Below are 14,525 nucleotides of genomic sequence, written 5' to 3' on the forward strand. Positions count from 1 at the left end.
GCCCTGGCTCTACAGTTACACCAACAGTATGCCTGCAACAAGGTATCAGTGCAATCAACATAACAAAATGCTGTCTTATAGGCCAATACAAAGTTGCCCCTCCTATGATTTTGCTTTTCATACACTGAAACAAACATGTTACCTATTACACTTCCGATATTGTTACCATCCTTGTACCTGCTAGTTCAAACAAAACATCCTCATCCATTATCCTGTCAACCCCTCCTTATCTTTAGTAGGGGTCAGTGTAATCTTGACCATCCTCTCTAGTCAGGAAGGGCTTACTTGGTTAGTTGATACCGAGATGTTACTATTCTGACAAGGCCTACTTTGGTTCACGCTCTTAGCCATTCCTAGGCTCTAACAAGGTCTACAGTCTACACTAAAAAGTTATATCAGCATAGCTACAACAACCAAGGGTATGAAAATACCTCACCCCAATTAACACAGCTATGCTGACATAGCTATATCTATCCTAAAGTTATTTTGACAGAAGAGGGTTTTCATCAACTTAGCAATCTTTAAAGAGGTGGTGTTCTTATACCAACAGAAAAACCCTTTCCGTCAGCACAGCCTCCATCTACACTATGGGGCTATGCTGGCACAGTTATAGACAAAGTCTAGACATACCCCAAAAATAGTCAGGTATATACTTTTGCTCAATGCCCTGAAGATGCTCCAGGCTCCGTAAGAGACTTATTTTGTTGTTACAGGATTGAATTTTTTGATCATGTGGTTTCCATAGTTTGTTTCACATATGACTGCTCAGTCTAACAGCAAACAGGCTACTGGGGGCCTCACAAAGTCCCTGTGTTAGAAAAAATCTGCCCAAGATGAAAGTCAAAAAGAGCGATATGTGGAAAGATTCAAAAGGTCTGAATAGAGGAATATTTTCAACCAGCTGGGACTAAGTCTAGTTGGAGAAGTTTGTGTGAGTGAACGTTGCAATTTTAACTTTTGCAACTAAGAAAGTATATATAAACAGAACAATGGGTGAATTTCTTTGTAGGTTGTATTTTAAATTTCAAGAAAAATAGTCAAAAAATGCATCTTAAATAATCCTAGACTGCTCTAATAATTCTCCTGAAAAAAGAGAGATACATTTCTTGTAGCTTTTGAGAAAGGGTGAGCAACACTTTTTCTTCATATTAAGTTCAATTTAGGCTTTACCACAAAATTATGATGTTACTAAAAGAAGTAGATGAGAAAAGGCTTATTAGAAATATTCAAGGCTTACATTTGCTGAGATTTTAACGCCAATCATTAGCTTCTATCACAACTACTGGGTATTTGTTAAAAAGCTTTCTTTCTACTTCCAGCAAGAGAAACTTGCTATCTACTAATGGGAAATCACTCATCTAAGCACGATTTTAAAATATGAAACTTTAGAGTGATCAAAATTAGTTCAAAAAGGGACTTTAATACTGAAATGCTTTCTTCAGTAAGAAACTTCTCACACGATTTTCCTAATTGTTTGGTAATTAGTAAGAATTAAGGAGGTTCTACTATAATGATGGACAGTCCAACAGGCCAATTATGGATTAGTAAGAAAACAAAGTTTTTAAAAGGCAATGATGTTTCAAAAATACTTCATGGTATTCGAGATCTACTGTAGTTAATTTTGTAAAGTAATGGAGCCACAGTACTATGAGACCTCATGATACTCAAGAATCTTATTAAAACTTCACTAAAAAAAACAGAAAAGGCTGATTTTTTTAAGAATCAAGTTTGCAAGTTAGAGAGGAATAAGATAGTGAGTCCAATGTATCAAACCCCCTCCCACATTTGACACTGTGGTTAACTAATTTTAACTTTGACATCACAATCACATTATTGTTAAAAAGTTATTAGATCTCTGCAAATAAAAGCAGACACTAAACTATTTTACAAAAAAGGTTGAAATCCTACCCGGGAATACACAGTATCAAATTTCAAGTTCCTACCCTAAACTACTGAAGTGTTTTAAAATATGCTTTATTTTTCTTTTGATTGTAAATGTATTTTACTCTACTTTTGTCATTTAAAAATGTTTTGAAATTACTCTCTCTCTCTCATTCACACACACACCACTTTGTAAGAGGACACAAATGGAAAATTTTTGGCTGAAAAAAGAATGGCAAACGTACACAACTGAAAAGGATCAATTAGAATGGAAATGCTTAGGCAACCTTACAAAGAGGGATACTCAACTTAATATCTAGTCAATTTAAAAAACAGGAGAGACACTTAGGCTACATCTACACTACGGACCTTACAACAGCAGCTGTACCACTACAGCTCTCCTGCCAGCATAATTTTAAAAAACCAACAAGCGGTATAAGCTATGTGAACAGGAGAGCCTCTCCTGCCGACGTAGTGCTGTCTACACCAGCACTTTTGTCGGTTAAACTTATGTCGATCAGAGCGTATTTTTTTTCCCACACCCAGACAGACAAATGTTTTACCAAAAAAAGTGCTAGTGTAGACAAAGCCTTAAAAGTTTTATCAGGTACTATAATAAAAATTGTAAACCCATGGTAATTAAATGTTTTTCTCTCACTCTTTTTGATATACAAAACAGGCTTACAAGCTGTGAAAGGATGAAAGATCAAGATGCTAAAAGGAGCACTCAAGGAAGACAAGGACATTGCAGAAAAGCTAAACAAATTATTTGCATTAGTCTTCACTGCAGATGATCTGAAGGAGATTCCCACATCTGAATAAGTCTTTTTAGGTGACAAATCTGAGGAACTGTCCCTCATTAAGGTGTCAGTTAAGGAGGTTTTTGGAACAAACTGATTAAACAAACAGTAATAAGTCACCAGGACAAGATGGTATTCATCCAAGAGTTCTGAAGGAACTCAAATATGAAACCACAGAACTACCAGCTGTGGTATGTGACCTATTACTCAAATCAGCCTTAATACCTGATGACTGGAGGATAGTTAACATAGCACCGATTTTTAAAAAAGGATCCAGAGGTGATCCAGGCAATTTTAGTCCAATAAGCCTAACTTTAGCGTAAAGAAAATTGGTTGAAACTAAGAACAGAATTATCAGACACATAAATGAATACAATATTTTGGGGGAAAAGTCAATACAGCTTTAGTACAGGGAAATCACACCTCACACTATTAGAATTTTGAAGATGTCAACAAACCTGTGGAGAAGGGTGATCCAGTGTACTTGGACTTTCAGAAAGTCTTTGACAAAGTACCTCACCAACAGCTCTTAAGAAAAGTAAGCTGTAATGGGATAAGAGGGAAGGTCCTATCATGGATCAGTAACTGGTTAAAAGACAGGAAACAAAGGGTAAGAATAAATTGTCAGTTTTTACTATGGAGAGAGATAAATAGCAGGTTCCCCTGAGGATCTGTACTGGGCCTAGTGCTGTTCAATATATTCATAAATGACCTGGAAAATGAGGTAAACGGTAAGATGGCAAAGTTTGCAGACAAAACTATCTTGAGTAATTTAGTAAAGTCCAAAGCTGACTGTGAAGAGTTACAAAGGGATCTTAGAGAACTAGGTGACTGGGCAACAAAATGGCAGATGAAATTCCATGTTGATAAATGCAAAGTAAAGCACATTGGAAAACATAATCCTGACTATACATACAAAATGATATGATCTAAATTAACTGTTACCTCTCAAGAAAGTCATTGTGGATAGTTCTCTGAAAAACATCTGCTCAATGTGCAGCAGCAGTTTAAAAAAAAAAAAAAGCTAACAAAATGTTATGAACCATTAGGAAAGGGACAGCTATTAAGATGAAAATATCAATGCCACTATATAAATTGATGGTACAACCACACCCATTGCTTGAAGTTCCAGTTGCCCCATCTCAAAAAAAATACATTAGAACTGGAAAATGTATAGAAAAGGGCAATAAAAAGTGATCAGGCATATGGAACAGCTTCTATATGAGGAGAGACTAAAAAAACCTGGGACTGTTCATCTTAGAAAAGAGGTAACTTAGGGGGGGATTTGATAGAAGTCTATAAAATCATGAATGGTGTGGAGAAAGTCAATAGGGAACTATTATTTACTCCTTAACACTAAACAAGACCCAGAGTCATCTGAAATTACTTAATTTAAAACAACATGCGGAAGTACTTCTTCACACACCACACAGTCAATCAGAGGAACTCATTGCCAGGGGATGTTGCGAACACCAAAACTATAACCGTGTTTGAAAAAGAATGAGAGTTTCATGGAGGATAGGTCCATCAAAGGCTATTAACCAAGATGATCAGGGATGCAACCTCATAGTCTGGGAGTCCCTAAACCTCTGACTGCCAGAAATAGAGACTGGCAATGGGGGATAGATCACTCGATACATTGACCTGCCCTGTTCATTCCCTCTGAGGCATCTGGCACTAGCTAGATATCCACTGGTCTGAACCAATATGGCCATTCTTATGTTCTTATTTCTTATGGAACTGACTGGACTCAAAGTGCTGCCAAGTGTACACAACTAATCAAACTGGTGAAAGAGAAAAGTTATCTAACCTCTTTCAGTTATAATAATCTTATGTGATACCAACATCAGTAATAGGTTCAACATTTTCAGAAATAAGTGACTAAGTTGATGGTGTCAGCTTCTGAGGATGGCTATAAATGCATAAACCCTATTTGTGACACCCCCCCACCCCTCAGGTAGATGAACAAGTTATATTTGCGATGTCAGTTCCAGATAACATTTTTTTTAGACATGTCACCTAAGCCATTACAAAAAAAAATCCTAGCCACCTTACACCTCCTCCTCCCCTCCCCCACCTCCCACAATGACCACAAACAAAAGAGCCCGAATCAAGAGGTGTTGCAATATACCTTGAAGGCCAATAACTCAGGCTCTGTAGAACAAAAGAAGTGAAGTGCCCCACCTTGAATGGTCTGTACCCAGCCCCATTCACACACAAGTGTGGAGCTATCAGTAAATTGCTTCCTAGCTGATCTCAACTCTCATGATAGTGTAAAACAGAAGTGGGCAAACTACAGCCTGTGGGCCACATCCGGCCCACAGGACCATCCTGCCCGGTCCTTGAGCTCCCAGCTGGGGAGGCTAGCTCCTGGCCCTTCCCCTGCTGTCCCTCCTCCCCCGCAGCCTCAGCTCACCCTGCTGCCAGCACTCTGGATGGCGGGGCTGCGAGCTCCTGTCAGGCAGCGTGGCTGGCTCTGGCCAGGCAGCGTAGCTGCCAGTCCTGCTGCTCCGAGCAGCATGGTAAGGGAGCACGGGGGGTGGGAGTTGGATAAGGGAGCATGGTAAGGGAGTTCCGGGGGCAATCAGGGGACAGGGGGAGGTTGGATGGGGCGGAGGGCGGTCAGGGGACGGAGGGGTTGGATAGGCATGAGAGTCCCAGGGGGCCTGTCAGGGGATGGGGCAGTTAGGGGACAGGGGGTCTCAGATACGGGGTGGGGTCTCAGGCAGGCGGTTAGGGGCAGGGCATCCCGGGAAGGGGCAGTCAGGAGACAAGGAGCAGGGGGTCAGGGGTTCTGGGGGGGCATTCAGGGGGTGGGAAGTGGGGGAGGGAGAAAGATAGGGGGCGGGGGGCCAGGCTGACTGGGGAGGCACAGCCTTCCCTACCCGGCCCTCCATACAGTTTTGGAACCCCGATGTGGCCCTCAGGCCAAAAGGTTTGCCCACCCCAGTGTAAAAGGACAGATCTACAAAGTAATCAGGACCAAACCATAAAGGATTCAAAAAAAAAATTAATATTTTGAGTGGTACACAGGATGATATTTAAAGTCTGTGGAATGTATTGACACAAGTGTACTAATATGGCCAATCCAAAAAACACTGCTAACTAAGATGGCAACATATCCAGAACCAGCAGAAGTTTCTAGGAGTCTTCAGGTGTAACCTAAAACTAAAGCACATTGCAGTAGTCCAATTTGGAGAGCACAAAATCCTAGAACACCGTGGAAAGCTCCACATAAAGACAAAGACAGAGTGGTCCACTAGGTGCATTGTAGTCTATATTAGAAAATGCTGTTAGTTTCCAAGGACAGAAATAAAATAGGTTCCACACATCTGCTGCAGCAAAGGTGAGCCCTGAAAACAGTTTGCACAAGTTTCTAACAAGACCATAATAAAGTAATCTTCACTATGACTTCTGCCAATCCCAGCATCAAAATAAGTTTAGAAAGTACTGCCACCTATCTAGTACACACCCATTAGGATTATGGCAGCCACTGGATCGTGAGTCAATATACCAGGGTCATCATTCCCTACACCCGGGGGAATTCCACACCAAAAAATTCTGCACACAATATTTTAAAATTCTGCATATTTTATTTGTCAAAATAATAATATAATCATGCAAATTTCAATTATTTTGGTAATTTATTTCAAAATACCTGTCAGCAACTATGCCTGTATTGTTACAGACAACAAAAAAGATTCAGGAAATGTTTTTTGACAAACAGATTCCTTACTAGGCATATTAATACACAACTCGGAGTAATAATTCATTTAAACTACAATACAGAAATGTATTTACTGCATCCTACAGAATCAGCCCAGAGGCTTGGGGGAGTCAGGGGTAATGGAGGAGCCAAGGGAGAAGGAAGTCATTTCTGGGAAGGAGCCTGGGTGTGAACTTGGGAGGGTTGTTGGGTGTGGATTGGAGAAGTATGGTACAGGGGTTTTTTTTTTTTGGGGGGGGGGGGTGAGTAGGGATTGTTAGGGAGCCTTCACTATGCAAACCCTGGCTTATCCCTAGTCTCTCATTCAGTCAGGTACACTTGCTCCATGTGTCCCTGCACTCCCTCACCCCCATGTGGCCCTGCACCCCCACTCCAATTCAGCCCCCACCCATCTATCCCCGCCATCTGTGAGCCCCCTGAAGCCCCATGTGCCCCACACTGTCCATCCCCCCACCCCATATCCCGTTCCTCCTGACCTGGCCCCATGGACTATGTGCTGTGAGAAAGGGAAGAGAAAGAGGCTACCTATCTGAGCTGGGACTGCTCCCACCCAAGAGCAGCCGCTCTGTTCTCATGCCACAGCAGTTCCCGGTGAGCGAAAGACAACTGCAGCACCTTTCCAGCAGAATGTATTTTCTGCAGGGGAAAAAATTCTGTGTGGCACATGAATTCTGCGTGCACGCAGTGGCGCAGAATTATCCCAGAAGTAATTCCCATGGATGCTAAAGTAACTCCTGACAATAAGCCTGGACAACCAAAAACAAGCATTCAGCAGGGAATCAGAAATGTATGAAGATGGCCCTTTCAAGATGTGCGCGCACAGCCAGTTATGAAATGGGAGGTTCTCTCCTTTCAAGGTGATACAAGCAACACAACCTCCTTCATTAGCTCAGACTGAACTAATGTCTTCTAATAGTAATAGTCATCTAGCGACTGCTGGATCATCCATATAGGCTTGTAACGTGTGTCAAGTCAAGGCCCCATCCATATGTAAAATAATGGAGAGTGGTAACTTTGGCTAACAGCCTTTCCCTGAACAATATGACCCACACAACAGGGTTCCTGGCATTCAATGCTCCAGAGATGAGATTCCAGCAAGACCTGTGAGATTGACATTAAATGCCAAACAAACGGCTCAATCCCTGTGAAATAATCTGTTTTATAAATCACAACAGGAACGAAGAGTCACAAACCCCTACAATTTATCTCCTTCAGAATCCTGCCCTCAACAAACCCAATCCATAGCAGTTATGCTCAGCACTCTCTGAAGCCAAAGCGGCCAAGTTACAACAGAGGGGAGCCACAGCATAACCCCTCACCAAGCCAAATATAATCAGAGGAGTGGATAGATGTGACAAAGTAACAGGCACCTAATGGGAAGCCAAAAGCAAGGGAATAGTAAAAGGTAGGCCAAGGTGAGTGGAGAGAGATAAGCAAAAGGACAGTAATTGGAAGCCAGGACTGGGACTTGGTCTCCTGCCACTCTCTGCTTTGCCTGTCACTCCTGCCATATCTTCTTCATTAATCCATTTTTCCTGGAATTGATAGAACCATAATGGCCTCTGGACGCCAAAGGAAATGGTTTCAGAGTAGCAGCCGTGTTAGTCTGTATTCGCAAAAAGAAAAGGAGTACTTGTGGCACCTTAGAGACTAACAAATTTATTAAAGCATAAGCTTTCGTGAGCTACAGCTCACTTCATCGGATGCATTTGGTGGAAAAAACAGAGGAAATCTCTCCTCTGTTTTTTCCACCAAATGCATCCGCTGAAGTGAGCTGTAGCTCACGAAAGCTTATGCTCTAATAAATGTGTTGTCTCTAAGGTGCCACAAGTACTCCTTTTCTTTTTGCGAATACAGACTAACACGGCTGCTACTCTGAAACCATTTCCTTTGGCGTCCAGAGGCCATTATGGTTCTATCAATTCCAGGAAAAATGGATTAATGAAGAAGATATGGCAGAGTGACAGGCAAAGCAGAGAGTGGCAGGAGACCAAGTCCCAGTCCTGGCTTCCAATTACTGTCCTTTTTGCTTATCTCTCTCCACTCACCTTGGCCTACCTTTTACTATTCCCTTGCTTTTGGCTTCCCATTAGGTGCCTGTTACTTTGTCACATCTACCACTCCTCTGATTATATTTGGCTTGGTGAGGGGTTATGCTGTGGCTCCCTCTGTTGTAACTTGGCCGCTTTGGCTTCAGAGAGTGCTGAGCATAACTGCTATGGATTGGGTTTGTTGAGGGCAGGATTCTGAAGGAGATAAATTGTAGGGGTTTGTGACTCTTCGTTCCTGTTGTGATTTATAAAACAGATTATTTCACAGGGATTGAGCCGTTTGTTTGGCATTTAATGTCAATCTCACAGGTCTTGCTGGAATCTCATCTTGGAGCATTGAATGCCAGGAACCCTGTTGTGTGGGTCATATTGTTCAGGGAAAGGCTGTTAGCCAAAGTTACCACTCTCCATTATTTTACATATGGATGGGGCCTTGACTTGACACACGTTACAAGCCTATATGGATGATCCAGCAGTCGCTAGATGACTATTACTATTAGAAGACATTAGTTCAGTCTGAGCTAATGAAGGAGGTTGTGTTGCTTGTATCACCTTGAAAGGAGAGAACCTCCCATTTCATAACTGGCTGTGCGCGCACATCTTGAAAGGGCCATCTTCATACATTTCTGATTCCCTGCTGAATGCTTGTTTTTGGTTGTCCAGGCTTATTGTCAGGAGTTACTTTAGCATCCATGGGAATTACTTCTGGGATAATTCTGCGCCACTGCGTGCACGCAGAATTCATGTGCCACACAGAATTTTTTCCCCTGCAGAAAATACATTCTGCTGGAAAGGTGCTGCAGTTGTCTTTCGCTCACGGGAACTGCTGTGGCATGAGAACAGAGCGGCTGCTCTTGGGTGGGAGCAGTCCCAGCTCAGATAGGTAGCCTCTTCTCTTCCCTTTCTCACAGCACATAGTCCATGGGGCCAGGTCAGGAGGAACGGATATGGGGTGGGGGGATGGACAGTGTGGGGCACATGGGGCTTCAGGGGGCTCACAGATGGCGGGGATAGATGGGTGGGGGCTGAATTGGAGTGGGGGTGCAGGGCCACATGGGGGTGAGGGAGTGCAGGGACACATGGAGCAAGTGTACCTGACTGAATGAGAGACTAGGGATAAGCCAGGGTTTGCATAGTGAAGGCTCCCTAACAATCCCTACTCACCCCCCCCCCCCAAAAAAAAAAAACCCCTGTACCATACTTCTCCAATCCACACCCAACAACCCTCCCAAGTTCACACCCAGGCTCCTTCCCGAAATGACTTCCTTCTCCCTTGGCTCCTCCATTACCCCTGACTCCCCCAAGCCTCTGGGCTGATTCTGTAGGATGCAGTAAATACATTTCTGTATTGTAGTTTAAATGAATTATTACTCCGAGTTGTGTATTAATATGCCTAGTAAGGAATCTGTTTGTCAAAAAACATTTCCTGAATCTTTTTTGTTGTCTGTAACAATACAGGCATAGTTGCTGACAGGTATTTTGAAATAAATTACCAAATAATTGAAATTTGCATGATTATATTATTATTTTGACAAATAAAATATGCAGAATTTTAAAATATTGTGTGCAGAATTTTTTGGTGTGGAATTCCCCCGGGTGTAGGGAATGATGACCCTGGTATATTGACTCACGATCCAGTGGCTGCCATAATCCTAATGGGTGTGTACTAGATAGGTGGCAGTACTTTCTAAACTTATTTTGATGCTGGGATTGGCAGAAGTCATAGTGAAGATTACTTTATTATGGTCTTGTTAGAAACTTGTGCAAACTGTTTTCAGGGCTCACCTTTGCTGCAGCAGATGTGTGGAACCTATTTATTTCTGTCCTTGGAAACTAACAGCATTTTCTAATATAGACTACAATGCACCTAGTGGACCACTCTGTCTTTGTCTTTATGTGGAGCTTTCCACGGTGTTCTAGGATTTTGTGCTCTCCAAATTGGACTACTGCAATGTGCTTTAGTTTTAGGTTACACCTGAAGACTCCTAGAAACTTCTGCTGGTTCTGGATATGTTGCCATTAGTTAGCAGTGTTTTTTGGATTGGCCATATTAGTACACTTGTGTCAATACATTCCACAGACTTTAAATATCATCCTGTGTACCACTCAAAATATTAATTTTTTTTTGAATCCTTTATGGTTTGGTCCTGATTACTTTGTAGATATGTCCTTTTACACTGGGGTGGGCAAACCTTTTGGCCTGAGGGCCACATCGGGGTTCCAAAACTGTATGGAGGGCCGGGTAGGGAAGGCTGTGCCTCCCCAGTCAGCCTGGCCCCCCCCCCTATCTTTCTCCCTCCCCCACTTCCCACCCCCTGAATGCCCCCCCAGAACCCCTGACCCCCTGCTCCTTGTCTCCTGACTGCCCCTTCCCGGGATGCCCTGCCCCTAACCGCCTGCCCGAGACCCCCCCCCGTATCTGAGACCCCCTGTCCCCTAACTGCCCCATCCCCTGACAGGCCCCCTGGGACTCTCATGCCTATCCAACCCCTCCGTCCCCTGACCGCCCTCCGCCCCATCCAACCACCCCCTGTCCCCGGATTGCCCCCCGGAACTCCCTTACCATGCTCCCGTATCCAACCCACCCCCCGTGCTCCCTTACCATGCTGCTCGGAGCAGCAGGACTGGCAGCTACGCTGCCTGGCCAGAGCCAGCCACGCTGCCTGACAGGAGCTCGCAGCCCCGCCATCCAGAGTGCTGGCAGCAGGGTGAGCTGAGGCTGCGGGGGAGGAGGGACAGCGGGAGGAGGGCCAGGAGCTAGCCTCCCCATGGGAGCTCAAGGACCGGGCAGGATGGTCCTGTGGGCCGGATGTGGCCCACAGGCTGTAGTTTGCCCACTTCTGTTTTACACTATCATGAGAGTTGAGATCAGCTAGGAAGCAATTTACTGATAGCTCCACACTTGTGTGTGAATGGGGCTGGGTACAGACCATTCAAGGTGGGGCACTTCACTTCTTTTGTTCTACAGAGCCTGAGTTATTGGCCTTCAAGGTATATTGCAACACTCTTGATTCGGGCTCTTTTGTTTGTGGTCATTGTGGGAGGTGGGGGAGGGGAGGAGGAGGTGTAAGGTGGCTAGGATTTTTTTTGTAATGGCTTAGGTGACATGTCTAAAAAAAATGTTATCTGGAACTGACATCGCAAATATAACTTGTTCATCTACCTGAGGGGTGGGGGGGTGTCACAAATAGGGTTTATGCATTTATAGCCATCCTCAGAAGCTGACACCATCAACTTAGTCACTTATTTCTGAAAATGTTGAACCTATTACTGATGTTGGTATCACATAAGATTATTATAACTGAAAGAGGTTAGATAACTTTTCTCTTTCACCAGTTTGATTAGTTGTGTACACTTGGCAGCACTTTGAGTCCAGTCAGTTCCATAAGAAATAAGAACATAAGAATGGCCATATTGGTTCAGACCAGTGGATATCTAGCTAGTGCCAGATGCCTCAGAGGGAATGAACAGGGCAGGTCAATGTATCGAGTGATCTATCCCCCATTGCCAGTCTCTATTTCTGGCAGTCAGAGGTTTAGGGACTCCCAGACTATGAGGTTGCATCCTGATCATCTTGGTTAATAGCCTTTGATGGACCTATCCTCCATGAAACTCTCATTCTTTTCAAACACGGTTATAGTTTTGGTGTTCGCAACATCCCCTGGCAATGAGTTCCTCTGATTGACTGTGTGGTGTGTGAAGAAGTACTTCCGCATGTTGTTTTAAATTAAGTAATTTCAGATGACTCTGGGTCTTGTTAGTGTTAAGGAGTAAATAATAGTTCCCTATTGACTTTCTCCACACCATTCATGATTTTATAGACTTCTATCAAATCCCCCCCTAAGTTACCTCTTTTCTAAGATGAACAGTCCCAGGTTTTTTTAGTCTCTCCTCATATAGAAGCTGTTCCATATGCCTGATCACTTTTTATTGCCCTTTTCTATACATTTTCCAGTTCTAATGTATTTTTTTTGAGATGGGGCAACTGGAACTTCAAGCAATGGGTGTGGTTGTACCATCAATTTATATAGTGGCATTGATATTTTCATCTTAATAGCTGTCCCTTTCCTAATGGTTCATAACATTTTGTTAGCTTTTTTTTTTTTTAAACTGCTGCTGCACATTGAGCAGATGTTTTTCAGAGAACTATCCACAATGACTTTCTTGAGAGGTAACAGTTAATTTAGATCATATCATTTTGTATGTATAGTCAGGATTATGTTTTCCAATGTGCTTTACTTTGCATTTATCAACATGGAATTTCATCTGCCATTTTGTTGCCCAGTCACCTAGTTCTCTAAGATCCCTTTGTAACTCTTCACAGTCAGCTTTGGACTTTACTAAATTACTCAAGATAGTTTTGTCTGCAAACTTTGCCATCTTACCGTTTACCTCATTTTCCAGGTCATTTATGAATATATTGAACAGCACTAGGCCCAGTACAGATCCTCAGGGGAACCTGCTATTTATCTCTCTCCATAGTAAAAACTGACAATTTATTCTTACCCTTTGTTTCCTGTCTTTTAACCAGTTACTGATCCATGATAGGACCTTCCCTCTTATCCCATTACAGCTTACTTTTCTTAAGAGCTGTTGGTGAGGTACTTTGTCAAAGACTTTCTGAAAGTCCAAGTACACTGGATCACCCTTCTCCACAGGTTTGTTGACATCTTCAAAATTCTAATAGTGTGAGGTGTGATTTCCCTGTACTAAAGCTGTATTGACTTTTCCCCCAAAATATTGTATCATTATGTGTCTGATAATTCTGTTCTTAGTTTCAACCAATTTTCTTTACGCTAAAGTTAGGCTTATTGGACTAAAATTGCCTGGATCACCTCTGGATCCTTTTTTAAAATCGGTGCTATGTTAACTATCCTCCAGTCATCAGGTATTAAGGCTGATTTGAGTAATAGGTCACATACCACAGCTGGTAGTTCTGTGGTTTCATATTTGAGTTCCTTCAGAACTCTTGGATGAATACCATCTTGTCCTGGTGACTTATTTGTTGTTTAATCAGTTGTTCCAAAAACCTCCTTAACTGACACCTTAATGAGGGACAGTTCCTCAGATTTGTCACCTAAAAAGACTTATTCAGATGTGGGAATCTCCTTCAGATCATCTGCAGTGAAGACTAATGCAAATAATTTGTTTAGCTTTTCTGCAATGTCCTTGTCTTCCTTGAGTGCTCCTTTTAGCATCTTGATCTTCATCCTTTCACAGCTTGTAAGCCTGTTTTGTATATCAAAAAGAGTGAGAGAAAAACATTTAATTACCATGGGTTTACAATTTTTATTATAGTACCTGATAAAACTTTTAAGGCTTTGTCTACACTAGCACTTTTTTTGGTAAAACATTTGTCTGTCTGGGTGTGGGAAAAAAAATACGCTCTGATCGACATAAGTTTAACCGACAAAAGTGCTGGTGTAGACAGCACTACGTCGGCAGGAGAGGCTCTCCTGTTCACATAGCTTATACCGCTTGTTGGTTTTTTAAATTATGCTGGCAGGAGAGCTGTAGTGGTACAGCTGCTGTTGTAAGGTCCGTAGTGTAGATGTAGCCTAAGTGTCTCTCCTGTTTTTTAAATTGACTAGATATTAAGTTGAGTATCCCTCTTTGTAAGGTTGCCTAAGCATTTCCATTCTAATTGATCCTTTTCAGTTGTGTACGTTTGCCATTCTTTTTTCAGCCAAAAATTTTCCATTTGTGTCCTCTTACAAAGTGGTGTGTGTGAATGAGAGAGAGAGAGTAATTTCAAAACATTTTTAAATGACAAAAGTAGAGTAAAATACATTTACAATCAAAAGAAAAATAAAGCATATTTTAAAACACTTCAGTAGTTTAGGGTAGGAACTTGAAATTTGATACTGTGTATTCCCGGGTAGGATTTCAACCTTTTTTGTAAAATAGTTTAGTGTCTGCTTTATTTGCAGAGATCTAATAACTTTTTAACAATAATGTGATTGTGATGTCAAAGTTAAAATTAGTTAACCACAGTGTCAAATGTGGGAGGGGGTTTGATACATTGGACTCACTATCTTATTCCTCTCTAACTTGCAAACTTGATTC

At 42.3% G+C, this 14,525-nt stretch overlaps 1 protein-coding gene across 5 annotated transcripts in view; it reads right to left on the minus strand.

The window, feature by feature from the left end:
- The window catches only part of MTA1 (metastasis associated 1), a 162,935-nt gene that overhangs the window by 139,459 nt on the left and 8,951 nt on the right, over positions 1 to 14,525 (minus strand). The gene's annotated exons all lie outside the window — the stretch shown is intronic.

The sequence above is a fragment of the Dermochelys coriacea genome, chromosome 8 (assembly GCF_009764565.3).
Source record: "Dermochelys coriacea isolate rDerCor1 chromosome 8, rDerCor1.pri.v4, whole genome shotgun sequence".
Classification (NCBI taxonomy): Eukaryota; Metazoa; Chordata; order Testudines; family Dermochelyidae; genus Dermochelys; species Dermochelys coriacea.